Source organism: Myotis davidii, unplaced genomic scaffold, assembly GCF_000327345.1.
Source record: "Myotis davidii unplaced genomic scaffold, ASM32734v1 scaffold438, whole genome shotgun sequence".
NCBI lineage: Eukaryota > Metazoa > Chordata > Mammalia > Chiroptera > Vespertilionidae > Myotis > Myotis davidii.
Genome location: NW_006290031.1, coordinates 1,478,925 through 1,484,998, shown reverse-complemented (window position 1 = coordinate 1,484,998; position 6,074 = coordinate 1,478,925).

The window sequence follows — 6,074 nt, the reverse complement described above, 5'->3', positions numbered from 1 at the left end:
CTTCTTATTGTGATAAAATTGGGGTACAGAGTTACTCATTTTCTCTTTCAACGCGGTTGATACACATAAAGATAAATAATTGAAGTAAAAATTAATGCATGATTTACAAACTGTTACTTTGGGAAATATAAAGTCTTGGCGGTTTTAATATTATAGATCAGAATCTCTCTCCCTGTTTTCATCCTCATCCTGCAAAAGGCTTTGCTGATGCTCAGAAGTGAGAGTGCAGTGTCGGGAGGGGTACGCCAGGTAACAGGAAGCAGCTTTTATCTAGGCTACATTCACACCGGTCGTGAAGCTAAGCACCCACTCACCTGTGGGATGAGCTTTTCAGATAGTCACTCTTCATCTTGGCTTTTACTTGCTGTATAAGCCACTGAGTGCTTCCTGGTACAGGAGGTTTGGGAGGAATGGGCCACATTATCCTTAAAGAACTGGTTTTGGCCAGTGTTGTCTAATTTCAGTCACAGCATTGCAGCAGATATTCAGGAAACATCATCTCTAAACAATGCCCTTTCCACTGACAGCAAGTTTAGTGTGAGAGATGTTGATGCTTATGTGGAGTTTAATTATGTTTTTAAATATACCCTTTTTCTTATTATAAAAGTAATTTGTGGATTTAGAACTCTGGGAGAATTTTACAAATACTTAGAAGGAGACAGCATTTCCCATCCCATTGATAACATTGCGCTGTGTTTTATTTCATTTATTTTACTATGCATGCACATAGATATATGTCTAAGATCATATATATGTGCATTGAATATTACATTTCAATATATGTATGTATACATATGTATGTACACATGTATAAATGTATGCATTTGAAGATTGCATTTTCCTATTACATTGTTGTTAGAAATATTCCCATGTCATTAATTGTGAAAAATATTACACAAATGGCTGTATAACAGTCCAATGACAGATATACTCTGATTATTCTATCCATCCTTCTATTATAAAACATTGATTTTTTGTCTGTTTTTATTATAAAATGTGCTGTAGTGAATTAACTTCTAAGGAAAGTTAATTTTATATAGTGAACTATCTTCTTTCAAAGTTTACCATATTCTAACTAGGTTACAGTTTTCATAGTAAAGACAGTTCTTTTTATTAAAAACATACCAAAATATTCCTTGTGGTACGTGATACAGGTGAAATTATTTGGCACTTTAAAAACTGTAGGTCCCTTTCTCACATTAATTAGTCCTTTTATCTGGCTGTCTTTTTCTGACTCTGTTTAATAACTCCTGTCTGAAACTGCTTCCTTCTAGAACTCTGTAAGACTATGCTATATAGGTTGATCTCTTGTCTGTGTGAACAATTTTTGTTTTCCTCTGCTCATATTTCAAGTAACACCCACCATGTAGTACTCCGTCTTCTCTCTGGAGGAGCTTCATTCTGAAGACACCAATAACCAATGCCATATGAATTAAAGCTATCTTGTTTATACACATCTCTCACTATTAGGAAAGACCCTGAGTCGTAGAATACACTGCAATTTTCCCTCTTTCTATATACTGAACACAATACTACTAGCTCTGCTACTACTGATAATAGCAATGCTCAGGGGCCATTCACAATATATGCCAAGTATTATGTAAAGTATTTTCTTTTTATACATCTAAATTAGCCTTCAGAAAATTCCATGAGAGGGGTATGGTTTTTCTTATTTCACAAATAAGAGATATGATTCACAGGGTGCTATTTGGCCAAGGCCTATATGACCCTAAAGAGCAGATATAACCTATTACACTATCCAGGTGCATCATAATCCATACATTGCGCAGAGAGCGTTACCATATTCACAAATAGCTCCTTTGTAAGTCACGTTTTTTTTTCTTAATAACTAATACAAAACTCAATACAGAGCTTAACCATGGACTCCAACAACGATCCAGAGAGAAAGTAATTCAGAATTTGAACGTGAAATGTGAGACGATAGATAGTCTCCTTATTAAACTTCATTAGCTCCTTAGTCCCATACTTGAGTGCATCCCTTTCCAATGCACAAGACATGTTTTCATTATCCCATTCCACTCATTCTTGTCCTCCTCAGCGAGTGGGGCCTGGATGCTGGATGTGGGCTGGGCATGTTGATGAATGAACAACGCAGACCTGCAGATGTGTAGAGCTGTGGGGCTCAGCTTTGCTGGTAGTATGAGTCCATCCCAGGAAAAATGTCCTGTTTGGGGCTATGCGGCTCCCCGTTCACCTCCTTTGTTTACTTCTTATGGCTCCAGAATGCCTCGCTTTCTCCTTCCCCCTCTGTTGTTACTTTTGACTAATATTTCTCTCCTGCAGAACGTAGTCTCACTATCATTCATTCTTCTGATTAAGAAAGAACCTGATGACTCTCTTGCAGTTTTCCTTCTAGGCAGGTTACTTTATCTGTTCGCAACAAAGAAACAACACAAATCTAATTTTTTAAAAGATGTGGCCAAAATTCTGTTGGAGTGAGGAAGCCCTAAACATACAGTCCCCATAGCAAAGGGGTCTAATTGTTAAAAGCATCAGCTGGGAGTGTAGACCTGGACTTGGTCCCAGCTCACTCACCTGCCCACGTCTGTCAGAGGCTCAATGCCCACATGTTTAAAATGGAAAAGCTGTGAAATTCAGCTGTATTTCATAGTATAGATTTCAATTAATGTCTTCTTTGTTTTGTAGCAATGAGCAAAAAGGGAAAGTGGAAAAAGAAGCCCTGATAGTAACGGAATGGAGTACTGCTCAATACTCAGCTAGCTGGGGCGCTGTAGGGAACCATACAAGGTCAGTAATTGCTTCCTAGTTAACTGTCAATAAATACATGCAGTCTGATTGAATTCAGGTCTACTAGCCAAAGATAATTATTGCATTTTAAAGTGTATTAAAATTGTCATCCTTCACCTTGTCAAATTGCTAAATTTGAAAAATGCTAGTATGATTTTCACGCCAGGTTATTTCCTTGATCCCTCCTCACATTCTCTCTCTTCCTTGCTGGCTGCTGAACTTCATGTTACCTCTTCAATTTTGCATCTTTGTTTGCTAGCATACGCTCATTTGCATTTCTAAAATCAGATGTTCCTTTCATATAACACAGTATCCTAATTAAAATATTAAAAGCTGCTTTCTGAATGAAGAGAATTTACATTGCAATGAAAAATGCTCCGAGTGATACAGGATGTTTTCTTTCTATATTTCAGTGACACTTTCTCTCTAAATTATTTCAAGTCAGGGAGTTAACCCTCTCAGCCCTTAGAGAGATTAAAAGTCTGGAGGAGAAATAAGCAGCAAAAAGAACTGTGACAAAAGAAAAACGTTGTTGAATTCACAGTAAAATTTTGTAAAAAAATATTTTCATGTACTTGTTTTCTAATTAACTCCTACCAAGGTGTCATATTTTCTCTAACGATTGATTGATGAACTCATTTGGCCTTTATGTGCAGAGTAGATTTATCACATTATTTGGCTCATTCTTCTCTTTACTCTGTGGAAATCCTTTCTCTTGTTTCCTTTTCCTTTTCCTTCCCTACCCACCTCCCCTCACCCCCCCTCCATTCTCATCCCACTCATGCTTGCTGAGATGCTTGAGTAAATCCTTAAAATATTCTGTAAATATCTATGCATCTATATGTTTTTTATGTTAACTAAATGATGCCTTATTCTGTTTCCTACTCTCCTTACCCAAGGACCTAGAACTGAACCCAGCAAGGCTGGGCCAGCTTCCTCACTCTAGAATGCTTTCTCACCCCACTTCGTCAGAAGCATGCAATGCCATTCTCCTCTTGAGTTTTGCAATTGTAATGGGAATAAGTGATAAGTCATCAGGCTTTGTTTCCTAAGAGAATTTGATGCAGCCCAGAACCTCATTGTCCTGAGTGACAAACACAGAAGAAGGGGGCAGGAGAGTCAGGGTGCTGCATGAGGCCAGTTTGAGTCAAAAGAAAAGAAAGGAGTAAAGGTCATATTAAAGAAATTAAGTTTCTGAATGCTTATACCTAGAATAGTGTATTTACATGGTGAAGTACCTTGGTGAGGTTAAATCTTTATTGCATTCCTGAAAAACACGGAACGTACATTGTATCATTTTTTCATAAATTAAGGGATTCACTTTTTCTGGTCTTTTTTCTTTACTACAGTTGTACAAATCTAGAAAATCATCTGATGCCAAAATTTCTGATTCGGGTCCGAGTTCCTTGTCTTACGAAATCAAAGAATGAGTTCATGGACAAAGACGGTAAGTGGACTCAAAGTTTATCGAGAGATAGATGGACTTCCTGCCGCAAGGAGCAGCAGGGAGGGGGCCCAAAGCAGGCTACCAGTGACGCTTCTTTGTCTCAGGTTCCAAAGTCCCATGTCCCTTGGAGCCAGTCCTGGAAAACATCTTGCTATGTCTGTGTAGTTGTCTGCATTTATTCAGCTTCCCACCCTAACGAGGCTGTAGACTCTAAAAGAGCAAAGGCTCTTTTCTACCTTACCTATGACTGTATTCCAAGCCACTAGTAAAACACTGTGCACATAGTAGGGTTAATAAATATTTGTTCCATATATGAAGAGTGATCATAAAAGTGGATATCCTCCTTGTGCAATTAACATAATAGCATGAGTATTTCTCTATGTTACAGAATTTACTTTTAAGGATTTTTATATGGTTTACCATCTGTTCGTTGCATAAAAATCAACTGCAAGATTGTTGGACTCTGACTTATGTTTATCACCACAATAAACAGAGGTTTTTAGCAGTGCAATCTCCCTCATCGGTTCTTACTATATCCTACTTTCCCCGCACTTCTATAAACTACAGCTAAATCTTTGTTTAAAAAAGACAGGAGCAAAATCCTAATTCCAGGACTAATGAGCATGGCAGAGCTAATGAGAACCATCCTAAAACTTTCTCTGTGGTTCTTTATGCCTGCTGGCTGACTTTGTAGTTTAATGACATCACAGAAGCATGGAAGACCTCCCTCCCCTTTCAAGAGTATGGCCTCTGATATTCTAGTGAAATTTAAAATTCACTTTCTGACTCTAATCACCAATTTTACATAAAAGTATTGAAGACATTGTCTATCTTTAAATTTGTTAACTTTGTTATTTGATAGCTAGTGATAATCATTTATTCATTAACTAATATTATTTTGATTAGCTACAATATTATGTGAGGTTCTGAGGCCCAGTTAAGTGGGGTTAGCAACCATATAAACCAAATTTATGACACACTTCAAGATCAGAGATATTAACAGAAATATGTAAAGTATATTGTGATAAGGGATGTTTCTCTTCCGTATATTTTTTGCACGCTGGCATCTGGGAAGCTGCAACAGTAAGAGTTGTGGCCTGAGACTTAGATAAAAAGTTGCTTGTTGGGTAAGGGAAAATTTATCATATTTTTAAAATAATTGTTATGGTTGAAATACATATCAGAGGATAATATCCTGACTTTTCTGAAAGCAATTCAAAACATTCAAGTAAGTTCATTTTCTATATTTTGAACGGGAGGTAATTTGAATATACAATTAGAAATCTATATCCTTAATATATAAAATGTAAGTAATCAGTATGAAAACTATCAAGCAAATCTGTAAGTATCGCCTCTTAAATCATTTTCAAAAAGTTGTTTGGAAAGTTAATCAATTGCCAAGCAGCAATCAGTTACAGATCAGAAAGAGACTTCTTTACTTCTTAGAGAAGAGTAAAGCTAGATTGTCGTTATTGTCTGAGAAACATGAATCAATTATAAATATAGGGTTTTGGGGGGGTACTGGAATAACAGCTTTTTCAGTTGAGAGTTCTGCGTCCTTTATGCAAATATTGTTACCTGAGTATATCTGAAATTTCCTTTTGAAATCATCTTCAAAGTAAGGACAGATCAAAGTACAGAATCCTAAATCAAAACAAGCAATCGTAAAAAAAAAAAGTTTTATTTTTGCTCTAGTTAAAAGCACATTAATAAATGCTGTCTCCTCAACATCATTACAGAGAAGCAAATTTCACATTGGCCCTCTCAAATGCTTACCCTAAAGAACAAGAGGGCCTGGTAAAAACTAGGAATGTAGGAATCTGTTGTTTTATACACTGAGGAATAGCAGCAAATAGTA